Source organism: Zingiber officinale, chromosome 6A (assembly GCF_018446385.1).
Source record: "Zingiber officinale cultivar Zhangliang chromosome 6A, Zo_v1.1, whole genome shotgun sequence".
Taxonomy (NCBI): domain Eukaryota; kingdom Viridiplantae; phylum Streptophyta; class Magnoliopsida; order Zingiberales; family Zingiberaceae; genus Zingiber; species Zingiber officinale.
Genome location: NC_055997.1, coordinates 136,031,014 through 136,047,538, shown reverse-complemented (window position 1 = coordinate 136,047,538; position 16,525 = coordinate 136,031,014).

Here is a 16,525-nt window from a genome sequence, read left to right as displayed (position 1 = left end):
AGAGTTTGTCACCAAAATACAACACCCCGCTATCGGACACTCTGAATTCTCTACTTTCTGATTCTATTAGCCCTTGCTTGATTTTCTGTATTTCCTGAGCTGACCGAATATCACCAAGCAAGGTAGACTCTAAGGTCATAGTAGAGAGCTGTCCCACTATAAGCTCGAGACCGAAATCTATAATCTCCTTCGTAGGGGCGGTGACATGGCTGTAAGAGATAATAAGGTTGCTGAGTGCGTCTGCTACCTTATTGGCTTTTCCGGATGGTAGAGGATATCAATATCATAGTCTTTGACCAGCTCTAGCCATCTGTGCTATCGCATATTCAGATGAAGAAGTACTTCAGACTCTGATGATCTGTATATACTCTACACTGGGCTCCATACAAGTAATGTCTCCAAATCTTGAGAGCGAACACTACTACTGCAAGCTCAAGGTCATGAGTAGGGTAATTCTTCTCATAATCCTTGAGTTGTCTGGAGGCATAGGCAATCACCTTTCCGTCTTGCACCAGCACTGCTCCTAATCCCAATTTAGAGGCATCACTGTAAATGTCGAAGCTATCTGTATTTCCTGGTAAGGCTAAGATAGGAGCACTGGTCAATCTCCTTTTGAGCTCGCTGAAGCTGTTCTCACAGTCCTCTGTCCACTGAAATTTTCTTTTCTTTCTGGTGAGAGCTGTCAGTGGGGAGGCTATCCTGGAGAAGTCCTCTACAAACTTTCTGTAATAACCTGCTAATCCCAGAAAGCTTCGGATTTCACTGGCATTCTTCGGTCTTCTCCAGTTACTTACTGCTTCTATTTTGCTGGGGTCTACCATGACACCATCCTTTGAGATGATGTGACCCAGGAAGGACACTTGATCAAGCCAGAATTCACATTTCGTGAACTTGGCATATAGCTGATTCTGTTGGAGTGTCTGTAGTACTGTTTTCAGGTGCTCTGCATGTTCTTCCTGAGTTCCTGAGTAGATAAGGATGTCATCGATGAACACGATAACAAACTTATCTAAGTACTCTCTGAATACTCTGTTCATGAGATCCATGAATGTAGCTAGAGCATTTGTCACGCCAAAAGGCATGACTACGAACTCGTAATGTCCGTATCTGGTCCTGAATGCTGTCTTCGGTATATCACCCTCCTTGACTCTGACTTGGTGATATCCTGATCTGAGGTCAATCTTAGAGAACACTGCTGCTCCCTTTAACTGGTCGAACAGGTCATCTATCCTGGGAAGAGGATACCTGTTCTTGATCGTGACCTGATTCAGTGCTCTGTAGTCTATGCATAGCCGCATGCTTCCATCCTTCTTCTTCACGAACAGTACAGGCGCTCCCCATGGTGAGTGACTAGGGCGTATGAAGCCCTTGTCCAGTAGCTCCTGTAGTTGCTCATGAAGTTCCTTCACTTCTGGAGCCATAAGGCGCTTTGGAAATAGGATTGGTGCCGGGAAGAGCTCTATCTCAAATTCAATCTCACAGGTGGTGCTAGGCACGGTAACTCTTCAGGACTACTGGTAGTCACATACAACTCGGACCTCTACTAGCTGTTCCCGTCATGGGTGGTATTGACTACATGTGCTAGGTACCCCATACATCCCGAATCCATCAACTTCTGAGCTGAGAGAAATTTTCGCTTTTCTCTTTGGTTCTCCATGTACTGTGCTTCTGCTTTGGGTTGGAACACGACTTTCTCATTTATGACACTCTATGGAAGCACCGTATCGGACAGGAAATCCATTCCAAGGATGACGTCGTAGTCATTCATTTCTAGCAGGATCGGATCACAAAAGAGTTCCCGGTCTGCTATACAGTGCGTGGACGCCATAACTTCTCCCGAAGGTAGTGTCGTCCTGACCACCGAGTACCTCTGGAGCTATTGCTGACTTTACGGCGAACGCCCTAGCTATATAAGAATGGGTTGCCCAGATCAAATAATCTGATTTCTACTTGAAAAATGCTAAGTGACTGTAACAACCGCCGAGGCATTGGCTCGTCCTCTCCGGTGAGTGAGTAGATCCTCGCATTCGCCATAGTTGGAGGGGCTATCTGCCCTGGCTGATAAGTGGACCTTCTAGAGCGACTGCATCTAATATAACCGAGTTGCTGCATCTGAATCTCTGTGGGTGAGGAAGACCGGTCTTGTTCGGGCACCTGCTTGGCCATGTGCCCTTCTTGTCCACATTCAAAGCATCCTCGTGTGCCCTGCGACAAACCCCTGGGTGGAATTTTCCACAAGTAGCACACTTTGGATAACTAGGTCGCTTGCTAGATGGTCCTCCTTTTGGGTCACTCCCGACTTGCGCTTCTTGTTGGAGTTCCCTTTCCAGTTAGAGTTGTGGCCTTGCTGTCTTTGAGTGTGAGAGTTTCCTTGGCCCTTGGACTCTGAGGAAACTTGCTTCTGCTGCTTTATGCTGTTCTGGTAATGCTCTGTGGTCAAGGCACTGCTCACTAACTCCTCTGGTTTGTGTATGCCACCAGCCACGTTCACTGCTATCTCTGGCCTCGGCATCTTGAGCATCAACCGGATTCGTTCCTTCTCTGTGCTGACTAGCTCTGGGCATAGACGAGCCAACTGTTGAATTTCTTCACGGCTTCCTCAACTGAAAGGTTGCCCTGACGAAACTCGGTGAACTCGTCGTAGTGGCGGTTTGTAACCCGTATGTGAAAGAACTCCTCGAAGAATTCTTTCTCGAAGTCAGCCCATGACATCCGGTTCACTGGGTGCTTCGTTCTGATTCTTTCCCACCACATGCGTGCGTCTCCTGTCAGTGAAGGAGGCACACTTCACTGGCCAGTCCAGAAGCTCCATCGTGCTCTCCAGTGTTTTGAACCAGGCTTGTACATCCCATGGTTCACTAGTGCCTGAGAAGTTCTCGGGCTTGACTCGCTGCCACTGGATCAGATAGGCTTCCTTTCTTGGCTCAGCTGCTGGGATTGCTGGTGCTGGTACTGGTGCTGGCGTTGGCGCTGTAGGCTGGGCTGGTGGAACCTCTAAGACTTCTGGAGTCGTATTTCCTGTTGCTGTTCAGCTAGCTGCTGCTGTAACTGAGCCACTAATGCTGTAAGGTCTGGAGGAGGCACTGAACTGCCTGCCTCTTGCTGGGGCTCAGTAGCTAGTGCCCTTCTAGCTGGGCGTCCCCGTGCCATTTCTAAAGACATAGAGAACGTAACATAACTAATGTAATCCCAGTTATATAACTACTGATGTCATGTTTAAAAGCTATCACATACTAACAAGCAGTAGGCATACAAACATGAACTGTAATAACAAAACAAGGAGCATAAATAAAGTAGAGGTATTCTTACTTGGAAGCTGCAGGTTCAATGCTGATATGTGTGTAGGAAGTATGGAATTCTGCTCTGATACCACTCTGTAACGACCCACCTTCTGGGTACTAGGCTGTAAGGCCGATCGCTACAGTTATGCTATGCTATACTGCACGGAAAGCTGGGCTAATTAAAATTTTACTCTACTAATGACGGATACAACTGATAAGAAAGGTCTAAAGACCTTCTTTGCTGGTATACATATGCTAAGGAGGGGAAACTGAACATCCCAACTGAGCTAGGGACTAGAAACTGAACTTCCTAACTACCTACTGACCTGCCGATCGATCCGCAGATCGATCAAAGCTGGGGAACATTCTATTCCCAACTGGATCGGTCGGCAGACCGATCCAGGTGTGGCTGGATCGGTCGGCAGACCGATCCAGGCACCCGAAACACCTGGAACTCGCTACTGTATCATGCTGGATCGGTCGGCTGACCGATCCAGGAGGATACAGTAGCATACTGTATCTGTCTGGATCGGTCGGCTGACCGATCCAACGGCACAATCTACACTCTGATCGGTCTGGAGACCGATCAGAGTTCTGATTTCAGCCCTGAACTCTGATTTCAGTACTTTGGCGTGCCAAAATCTCACACAATAATTCTAAAATCAATGGAAATACATTCTAACAACTATTAACCAGCATTCTAATATAATTACTAACAAACTAAACCTGGCATACTACATAGTGCATGGTTTACTATTTCATAACACTTAACAACCAAAACTGAATAATGAAACTAAAAACGCAAAGTGCTAATACTGAAGTAAAACTGTTTAGATCCCAAAGATCTTTATTCCAACTCCTGCCCACACACATCTTGATAGCATTGCCCTCCAGCCTCCGCTACTGATCCACTTTTCCTTTACCTTTATCTGCAGTATAAGAAAAGTAGTATCTATAAGCTAAAAAGCTTAGTAAGAAACTATCTACCTCACAAAAACATGCAACGATACAAATATGATTTTAAATCATGCTGTTTGAAAACATATGCTGGATATACTGAATAAACTAAGCATGGCATGTCATATAAGCATACAATCATGGCATGTCTAAAGCTAAACATAAAGTCATCATGCATATTCACAAGGAAAAAGTAAGCTGATACTAAGAACTGAGCTACGCTAATACTGATCTACTGCTAGAACTGTACTGAATTCACGAACTAATTTCTGAAAGGTTGAAAACCATATACATATAGTAAGTGAAAATACTAAACATGCTGCTGAGGGCCCGGCAACTGTACGTGCTATGCGCGCATCTCTAACTAGACCCGGGGTTGCAAGTCCCGAATTTAGTAGAGCTACTAGGTTATCTAAACCTAGGGACCGACTATGGGAGCCCAGCCCAATGGATATCTAATCCAGTACAGTGCCAACTGAAAAGTAAAATACTGAGTATAGCTAAACTGTTCTAAATTGCTGTTTCTAGGTTATCTGAACCTAGAGCTAGGTTGTCTGAACCTAGAGGCGACTGTGGGAGCCCACCCATTGGACCGTAGTCCCATATAAGCTAGAATAAACTGATTTACTAATTTAGATGCTTCTAATGCATTCAACTGTGCTAATAAAAATGCCTAAGTTGCATTCTTTTCTAAGCTGGTTCTTTAATCGAACACCTAGTGCGCTTTAACTCCCCTCTCTATCAGGGAGACTACCTTTAGGCACCCAACAACACCTAAACCTCCAACTGAAGGAGAAAAGATGTGTCCGGCCCATCTAAAGGTACTCACTAAATCCCTAAACCTGCGAGGAGGGTTAAATACACCCTATGTGTCGAAAACATACGCATATAACTAAACTAATGCACAGGAAATCACACGGTAGCTATTATACTGCAGGTGAGGGGTTTCTTACCTCCTATTCGTAATTTCTTATGATTCTAATCGCTAGAGTTCCGGTGGAGATGACCTTCTCGACGATCCGCTCACGTCTTCGCGTTCCTCTCGCGGAGAAGAACCTTTTTCGTGTTGGAGTCGTCGCCGGAAAGTGTCCTTGGGGCCCTAGAGAAAGAACCCTAGGTCTTCCTTGGTGTGGCGCCGAAAGAAGGAGGAAGAAAAGGGAGAGGTGGCGTGAGAGGTTTCGGTGGTGAGGGTTGAGAAGGTGCCGAACCCAAAAATAAACCAAAACCTACTTAAGTTTTTAATTTATATTAAGTGGATTATTGAACCCAACTCTAATATAAATATAATTGGTTCCTCTTTCTTTCAGCACGGCCCTGCTGGGTTCACCGGTTACTAAGGCTAACTAAAGGTTTAGCGGACCCGAGAGGTCCCGGGTTCGATTCCCGCTTAAACCATTTTGCTTATCTAATTACTTTTGCTACTTCCGCTACTCGGAAAATTCCGGAAAAATATCTAAAAATTCCAGAAAAATCATAGAATAATTCTAATGCAAGTTTGAGAATTTTCGGGCATTACAATAGCGCTCGTGGCTATTTCGTTCGATTATCAGAAAACTATCGGAGTTAAAACGTGCAGCGGAATAAGCGGAAATAAAATAAAGAGACAACACAAAGAGACAGGTCGATTTTACTTCGTTCGGAGCCTAAGTCGACTCCTACTCGAAGGCCCGCGATCCTTGATCGCTTCCGGTGGGCAACAACTATAAGCTCGTTAAAAGATTACAATTATGAGTACAAATAAAAGCTATCAAAAATTATACCGACAACAAGAAATGCTAATTCTGAAGCTTCGGGTCGTCGGGCACTTGTAGTAGCACTTCGGAGCGTCTTTTGGAGCAGCGTGTAGATGAAAGATCACTTAGAATTCGTTGTGTTTGAAGCTGCACCTCAACTCTCCTTTTATATGCGGTTCCGGGCGCCTGGATCCCTTCCGGGCGCCTGGAGTGTGACGTGGCCAACCAACCAGGATGCTCCACGTGGCGAAGTCGCGCAGGGGATAGAATTTGGTCCCGGGCGCCCGGATCCATCCCGGGCGCCCGGACAGCCTTTTTCCAGCAGGTTCCTCACCTGCAAGCAAAGGTTAGTCCGAGAAAAATACCCTACAAGACAATGTTAGAATCTGATAAAACACAATAAGTAATAATTGATAGTCTTTGGACTGTCCGAGTCTGACTTTGGATTTCCACCCGGAAGCCCTAGGTCGACCCGACGCCTACTGTTCCCTCTTCGGGGAACGTGTCCTCACCTACTCCACTCAGGAGATTTACCTGTTGCCAGTCGATCCTCCAGATCGACTGGACTTTTGCTCAGCACTCGATGCTTCCGGACTTTCTGCTGGACATCCGCTTCCTCGGCTAGTCCAGTCTTTCACCTGGTTCGCGACACCAGGACTTTTCACCTAGGGTTACCACCCCCTAGGACTTTTGCCTGAAGCCATCGACCTGCCAAGACTTTACGCATAGGGTTACCACCCCCTATGACCTAGGGTTACCGCCCCCTAGGGTTTTCCCTTTGCCTAACCGCAGCTAGGACTTTCCTGAAATCCTCAAGTAGACTTGTTAGACTAAAAAACATCTTAACTTTGAATTCTTTGCCGTTATCAAAACACGAGTTCGATCGTCGGATGCTTTCCGCACCAACACAGTCGTGCCTGAGAAGCTCTCTGGTTTCAGCTTTAGCCACTGTATAAGGTAAGCTTCTGGTCTCTGAGGTGCTGTGACGGCTCCCAGGGCAACTGGTGGAGTCTCAGTTACCATTGGATTCTCTGCAGTGACAGCTGGAGGAGGGGGAGGAACTACTTGCTGGTTTGCCATCAGATTGGCAATCACTTGCTGCTGCTCTACTACTTGTCTCCGAAGCTGAGCAACCACTTCAGAAAGGTTGGGATCAGTTGCTCTAGGCACTTCGTTCTCTCGAGTTGGTTCCTCAGTATGAGCAGTACGAGGACGTCCTCTTCTTGCCATCTAATTATGCAAGGGTAAAGGCTTGATATCTTACTTTAACCCTTCTAATCATACATAAATATGGATAAAGAAAAGGGAACTAAATCTTCTATCTTAGTTAAGCACCAAAAAAAATAAGTATTTTATATTGCAGTTAATAATAAGAAAAGCAGAATAAAGAAAGGATTTAAATACTTTCTTACTTGGAGACGACAAGGATGATGCTGATGTGTGTGTGATGCTGGAGAATGGAACACTGCTCTGATACCAACTGTAACGACCACCCTTCTTACTACTACTCTCTAAGGGCGACCGTTACCTAACTACTACTCTACTTACTAGTGTCACTTATGCTAATATTAGCAACACTTAGATTTATCACCACCCCAGAGGAATTCCTACCAAAAAATTTCGGCAGAGTCTCCCCTGTACCGGTGACCAAATCCATAATACAAACAATATATACGCAGCCACAGGCGGCTGGAACACACTTTTCACAACCACGCAGTAATAAAATCACACTATAATCAACGAAAACTAGTCTAGCAATAAGAACTAAACATAACTCCAAGAGTAGGACATGATAAGCTACAAATACGAATCAAACTCAATCACAATCTCACAAAACTTTATAATAGTATTTAAGAAGAGAACTAAAACATAAACTCTAAACAGATAGGTCCTGAAGGTTTGCTAGCAAACTCTGGATCTCCCATAGTCCAGTCATCACACACCTTCATCACCACCACCACCCTGTCGCCTCCCTTTCATATCTTAGCTTTTCCTTTATCTGCAGTAGGAGGAAAAATAAAACTATAAGCGAAACGCTTAGTAAGTACTAATCTATCTCACAAAAACTCGAAGTGCATAAAAAGAATGCAACAATTGTAACGACCACCCTTCTTACTACTACTACACTCTAAGGATGACCGTTACTTGTTCTACTAACTCTACTTAACCGGTATGATAAAAAAATCTTTAGGAAAACCCTACCGAAAATTTCGACAGAGTCTCTCCTGTACCGGTGACCATATCCGTAAATACATACAGAGTATACTCAGCCACAGGCGGCTGGAACACATAATTTCACAACCACGCAGTATAATAGCACAATAAAAATATGAAACTACTCTAGCAATGACAAACAACCATATCACTCCAACAATAGGAGGTATCAAACTACAAATGCAGAAATAAACTCAATTTCAATATAACATTAAAAGAGAACTAAAGGAAAAGTCTTGACAATTTTGCCAGCTAATTCTGGATCTCTCCATAGTCCTGGCATCACATACACTGTCACAACATCTCCTTGTCGCCTTCCTTCTTATACTTTTCCTTTTCCTTTATCTGCAGTAGGAGGAAAATAGTATCTATAAGCTAAAAGCTTAGTGAGCGCTATCCTACTCACAAAACTCGATATGCATGTATATAAATAAAAACATGCTAAAACTGAATGCTAACATGTAGAGCTACTCATGCTCATAAATAGCAAAGAAATCAACTAACAGAAAAGCTAACATGTAAAGATAATCATGCTCATAAATAGCAAGGGAATCTAACTAACTGAAATACTAAACATGTATAGCTAATCATGCTCATAAACCAATAAGGAATCATACTAACTGAAATACTAAACACGTATAGCTAATCATGCTCATAAATAGCGAAGAAACTAACTGAAAAACTAACATGTAAAGCCAATCATAGAACTATCATGTGTATCAATAAGAAACTGAATTGATACCTAAGCTAAACTAATTAATGTTAAACTGAGTCTAACTTGTATTCACATAACTAATTTGTGAAGTTTTGAAAACTATTTACATAATAGATTAAAATAATAATCATGCTGCTGATGGGCCCGGCAATTGTACTTGCTGTGCGCGCATCCCTAACTAAACCCGAGATTGCAAGTTCCGAGTCTAGTAGGGTTTACTAGGTTATCTAAACCTAGGGGCGACTGTGGGAGCCCAACCCAATGGATATCTAATCCAGTACAGTGCCACTGCTGAAAATAAAATACTGATTTCATAGCTAATTTTCTTATCTTGCTTTTACTAGGTTATCTGAACCTAGAACTAAGTTATCTGAACCTAGAGGCGACTGTGGGAGCCCACCCATTGGATCGTAGTCCCATATAAGCTGAAGCAAGACTAAATAAGTTATTTTAAATGCTTCTACTGCATTATATTGAGCTAAGCATTTTATTGAGCACTTGGGGTGCACTAGAACACACTCTACGTACTGAAAATCTGTATACAAAGCTTAACATAAATCTGCATGCAAAGCCTAACAAAAATCTGCATATTAAGCCTATCAAAATCTGCATACTTTACTTATAAAAATCTGCATGCTATAAAGATAGAGCAAAGAAAGCAACTTGGGCTTTCTAAACATGCTGTAAAATAGAGCAAAAGAAACTAATTCTGAACTGTTATAACAAGGTTATTCTTGCCCTTAAACCAGTAACAAATAATCTATCCAAACTTACTAGTATACTAAGTTGTGCATGCTCATTTAGTGGCAAGGGAAACTGAATCAGCATACTACTACATGCTATAATCCTTAACATAATTGGAAATAAGCACCTTTCATGGAAGCCGAGATATAAGAAGGGATATTGCTGTTATCAAACATCTACGCATGATATACTAAAGCATGTATCACTAAAATCTACTCATGTTGAATTATTTCCAATTAAGCAAAGTATAAGGAAAGGTTGCTTCTAATGGACGGTAAGGATGTATTCTACACTTACTAACATAACAATAAAACTGCTCGAGTTTATAAAATAAACAAGCAACCAAATTTGCACTGCTATTAGAAGCAACACTACAATATAAACGATTCCACACCTGTTTAAAGAAGCTAGACTAAGTTTGCACTTGCTAATAGGTAAAGTATAATCCGGTTCTGCACTTGCTAATAGGAAAACATAATCCTAGTTTCTTAATTCTTTTACACATCATGTGCATTACATGTGCAGTTGATGTAGGGCTTCCAAAAATAGATATTTACTGGTTGTTTTGCTAATGTTCCTATAATGTGCTGTCGAGGTCAAGTAGGATGCACTAAAATCTGTTAAACTTGAAACCTATACAAAACCTATTCGAGAAATCTAAACATGCTCTTCTTTGTGCTCACTTCTGCCCACAGAAACACATGGACAGCAATAACCTAACCATCAATTCACGGTAGGAAACAAAAATGGCAGCGATCATCTAAAACAAAGAAAACCACTTATCTAAGGGTTTCATCTTTATTCATGTGAATAAAATCTACACCACAGCAATCATCCAATCAAGGAAAACTCACGGCAGACTCAACACAAGGAAACTTCAAACAAATCCGGAAGCAAAGAAAACAAATCGAAGCTCGAAACTACTCCTACTGCAGGTGAGAAGCAACTCACCTTTGTTTCCTTGATTCACAGCCGAAGGAGGAACCTTCTAGTGCTTCTAGGGCTCGGGTGAACTTGAAATCAGGGCCTCTTCCTGGCTCACGGCTTCCTTCTTGACGAGCGACCTCGGATCGATGAAGAACTCCCGGAGTTCGCCCCTCGCCGGCCGCCGGAGGGATGCCCTAGCTGCGGCTTGTTTCCGCCCGGGCTGCCCTTGTCGCGGGAGAGAGGGAAAGGATTCGGGAAAAAAAGAAAACTTAATTCTTTTCTTATAACTAGGGTTTCAATCATAACATATATATATAGATCTCGCACCCTACCTTTTCACGAAATACTCGCGGAAGAGTTGGTTGGCTGCGGTTTTGACCAAGTCAAAAGCCCCGGGTTCAATTCTCGGCTGCTACCTCTTTTTCTTCCTTTTTATTTCTATTATCTAACTACGGCTTAAGAATATTTCACACCATATATATTTAACAAAACTTGCTTAGACCAGATGGTTGGCTGCATCCGATTAGAACCTGGTTCGGGCCCAAGGTCTTGGGTTCAAAACCCGGCTTCAACACTTTCTTTTTAAAACTTCTTTCTCTTGGTAAAAATACCAAACGAACTCCAAAAATTTCATAAAAATACTCTAAAAATTTCTAAAAATCTCTAGAATTTTTCTATAGCATTTCTAGATTTTTATAAGGACTTTTAGAACTCGAAATAGGGAAAATTGGGTCGTTACAATTCTTCCTCCCTTATAAAAACTGAAATGCTAAAAGCAAAGCTGCATGTACTCATGGTATACAGAAATAAAACTGAATACTAAACATGCTCACTAACTGATAGGAAAATAATGAAACTACTACTGTAGGCTCAGAATTAAAGAGACTAACTTCTATTGATTCTAAGCATAATACTTGTTTCATTTTCTTATATCTTTATACCAGAAATTAATCTTTTAATTTCTCTTTTACTTTCTTCTTCTTTTCTTCTTTCTTTTCTTCTTCTTTGGGCCCAGGCTTAGTACCATCTTTGTTTTGCGCACTCTCTATAGTGACTGAGGTAGCGAGTCTCTAGTCCTATGAGGTAAAGACCTTGGTCTTACCAGGGCCAAGACCTTGGAATTGGTCACCTGGATTTATTTAACGACAACCTTGGAAGTCGGGTACTAACCTCTTACTTTAATTTACTAGTTATTTCTTTTTAACTAAACTCTAGTCTTTTCTTTACTCATACTTCTCATACTCCTTGATTAGAGCTTATTAGAATCCTGTAGATATATCTAACAAGTGTAGGATTACAACTAACCAAACATGCTATATAAAAATAACATAAAGGAAGCAGATCTGAACTCTCTAAGCATGTTATAAAACAAAGCAAAGGAAAGCAAATCTGAACTTACTAATCATGCTATAAAATAGAGCAAAAGAAAGCAACTTTGAGCTTACTAATCATGCTATAAAATAGAACAAAAGAAAGTAACTTTGAACTTACTAATCATGCTATAAAATAGAGCAAAAGAAAGCAACTTTGAGCTTACTAATCATGCTATAAAATAGAGCAAAAGAAAACAACTTTGAACTTACTAATCATGCTATAAAATAGAGCAAAAGAAAGCAACATTGAGCTTACTAATCATGCTATAAAATGGAGCAAAAGAAAGCAACTTTGAACTTACTAATTATGCTATAAAATAGAGCAAAAGAAAGCAACTTTGAGCTTACTAATCATGCTATAAAATAGAGCAAAAGAAAACAACTTTGCTGGAATTTATGGGCAGCAAGTAGACCTACATGGATACAACATTTAAGAGCTAAACTCCTTCTACACAATTAAACTCGAACCATAACCTAGCATGCTCAACAGTACGCATGATTACTGCTAGTTGTTATTTTCTTACTGTGCATGTCAATATTACCCGCTGAGTTGACTCACCCCGTGGTTATTATTACATTTCAGGTTGAGGCTGTCCGGAGAGTTCCAATCGCTAGTCCCCTGCAGGTCGCGAGGATGTGTTGTTTCGGACTTTTAGTTCTTATTTTCTTATTGCACTATCTGGACTTGTATTAGTTTACTTTATGGATGTTGTCGATGAGTTTTATTTGGATTTACTTTACTACATGCCTGCCTGGACGGCAGAAGAGGTGAGTGAATTTTGTTTCGTCGTGTTTTGAGCTTTATGAATGTAGTTGAGTAGGCTTGTTTTTGAGTTTTTTTATCACTGCTTTAGTTTGTTTACTATTAAACTACGTGGATGCTTGGTTATTGCATTTTTATTATTGTTATTATTCCGGCCGTGTTGGCCGAGGTATATGTGGCCCTGAGGGCAATGTATAAAGTTTCAGATTGTCACTCGTATAGGGGAGATGCTGTCAAAATTTCTTCTGACAGGGACTCTCCCAGGGCGTGACAGTCCAAATATGAGTTGAGCAATAGATCCGCATCCAGTTCGGAAGAACCAATTGGGGTAACTTATAATTATACCATAATTTTTTTTAAAATTATTTCTTACTGAAATAAAAAAATTAACAAAAACTAAGAAATACGCTAAACTCCTCCTTATAGAAAATAACATCTTTAAGGAACAACTGATCTTGATCTCCTTAATTGACCAAGTTCAAGATAAAAATTCAACACAAGCTACAGATCTTGAGGAAGAAAATTCTGTCTTGAAAAGTGAAGTTGAATAGTTAAAAGAACAGTTGGAAAAGTTTATTTCAGGATCCAAGTATCTGAATATGATGCTTGGATCCCAAATAATTGTATATAATAAATCAAAACTTAGAAACAAGTTCAACTCTACATTTAAATTATTTTTAATACTAACTTAAAATAAAAAAAGTAACTAAAGCTTGGGTTCTAAAAGCGTGCCTAGCCACACAAGTAGGACTCAATCAATACTGTGTACTAAAAAATAAAATTCACTATATAAATCAAAATAAACCAAATAACTCTCTCTTAATTTTAAAAATTAAACTTTCACAAATAAATTCAAACCAAACGAATAAAATCAAATCGAATAAATCTAAATTAAATCAAAACAAAATTAATTTAAACTCAAACTATAACCAAGTCTATTATAACTATAAAGCAAATTGACACAAACCTAAAACCTAAATCAAAAGTTTAATAATTGAGGGAGACTTCAAACTAGTTGACACATCTAAAATAATAATTTACCTGGTTGCGTAATTAGAACTAGGATAAATAGGACAAAAGTTTAACTTGATAAATGGTACTAAAGAAGTTTTGGATGATAGTAAGTTAGGGAAGCTCTGTCTATGCATGTCTAGGAAGATATAGCTTCGACCTGGTGCATTTGGCTTAGTAGAACTAAATGAAGCTACCCCTTACTAATCCTAACTGTTAGATCAAAGTTTTGTATTAATTTCACTGGATAGGACTATTTGAAAATTTTCGAAGGCGTGATTACTCTAATGATGTCCAGATGACTCACCACAACTTAGACGTTTATCTAAAAAATACTTATTTGTTGAACCTAAAGCTAAACTTGAATATAATATAAGTTAAGTCAAACCCTAAAATTTAACTTAATTCATTTCACAAAATTATAGGATTCTCTGATTGAAAATATAAATAGGGTGAGATGAAAAAAAGATTCAAATTAAATTAAAATTAAAATTAAATTAAAATTCAAATTAAATTCAAATTCAAATAAAATTTAAAATAAAATTAAAATTAAAAATCAAATCAAATTAAAATTAAAATTAAAATTAAATTAAATTAAATTAAAATTAAAATCAAATTAAAATTAATTATTTAAATTAAAATTAAATTAAATCAAGTTAAAACTAAGTTCACAATTAAGATAAATTTTTTATCCTACTCTCTGTAGAAATCTAAATGGATATTGGACAGTGGTTGCTCCCGACATATGATTGGGGATCAAGTAATGTTCACAAAATTAACCTTCAAAAGACTAAAAATAGTCGTCTTTGAAAATAATTGCAAACTGAAGGTAACTGGAATAGGTAATATTGAACTAAAATCTAGTTTCATTATTCATAAAATACTACTTATTGAAAAATTTTAAATTTAACTTACTCAATATTAGTCAATTATGTGATTCAGAGTATAAGGTTAGGTTTGCATCCACTGAATGTTTAATTAAACATATGAAAGACTCTACAATAAAATTAAAAGGACTCAGGAATTATAATATTTATACAATTAACCTAGCCAGCTCCTCACTTAAGTGCCACTTGACACAAAGAGGAAACTTGACTATGACATAGGAGATGTCCTACATTAACTTTAGAAACCTCACCATACTTAATTAGAGGACTACCAAACTATCTAACTTAGATTCAACAATTTGTAATATCTGTTAACAAAGAAAATAGACTAAATCAACCTACAAACCAACTAATTCAACATTTAAATTATTACACTTAGATTTATTTGACTCACATGAGATTAAATCTATAAATGAAAATTTATACTATTTAGTAATAATTGATGATTACTCAAGATTCACTTGGATAAACTTTTTAAAAAATAAAAATGAAACATTCAAAATATTTAGTAATTTTTGTAAACAAACTGAAAATGAAATAAAATTCAAAAATCAAAAGAATTAGGAGTGATAATGGCGAGGAATTTAAGAATCATAGGTTTACTAAATTATACTTAGAAAATGGGTACCATCAAGAATTCTCGTATTCTAATACACCTTAACAAAATGGAATAGTTGAAAGAAAAATTAGAACTCTACAGGAATCCACTAGGATAATGCTTAATGAATACCAACTACCAAAATATTTCTGGGTAGAAATTGTTTGTACAACCTGCTATGTCTAAAATAGAACAACAATAAATAAAAATCATAATAAAACCCCATTTGAAATTTACTACAATAAATTATCAAATATTAAATACTTTAAGATATTTGGATGTCCTGTTTATATATTAAACATAAGAGAATACTTAGGAAAATTTACCTTAAAAGTAGAAAATATAATCTTTATAGGATATTCCCTAAACAGTAGATGATATAGAATTTATAATAAAACTACTCTAAGAATTGAAGAAACAACCAATATACAATTTGATGAAATTACTAAATAATCTAACTCAACTCAAACTAAATATTAACCAATTGATTTTGTTAGAGGAAGCACTGGTCTAGGGGGAGCAAGTGAAAACCCAATAAACAAATATGAAGATAAACAAAATCAATCACAAGAAAATGAACAAATGCAAATTGAGCCTAGAATAATAAGAGTCAACTCAAACCATCCAATTGACCAAATAACATGTGACCCAGAACTAAGGGTTTAAACTAAATCATCATTCAGAAACTTAAGCCAAATATCTTTAATTTCTAAAGTTGAACCCAAAATAGTAGAAGAATCCTTGCTTGATTCAGACTGGATTATTTACATGGAGGAAGAACTAACCCAATTTGAAAGAAACCAAGTTTGGGACTTAGTTCCTCTACCTAAGAATAAAAAATTCATTGAGACTAAGTGGATATTTAGGGATAAGTTAAATGAAAAGGGGGAGATTATCAGAAATAAAGTTAGATTAATAGCTAGGGTTTAGTCAAGTAAAGAGACTTGATTATGATGAACCTATGCCCCAGTAGCCAGACTTAAGTCTATTAGAATGTTGCTAAGCTATGCATCTCATAAAGGGTTTAAGCTCTATTAAATGGACGTCAAATCAACCTTCTTAAATGTACTAATAAAAGAAAAAGTATATGTAGGTCAACCAATTAGATTTAAAAACCTAGAACATCTTGATTATGTTTTTAAATTAAAAAATGCCCTATATGGTCTAAAACAAGCACTTAGGGTTTGGTATAAATGATTATCCACTCATCTGATTTCAAAAGAATTCAAATAAGGTTGAATTGATCCAACCTTATTTGTAAAATCCTATAAATCTGATATTTTTGTTGTCCAAGTTTATGTCGACGACATAATTTTTGGATC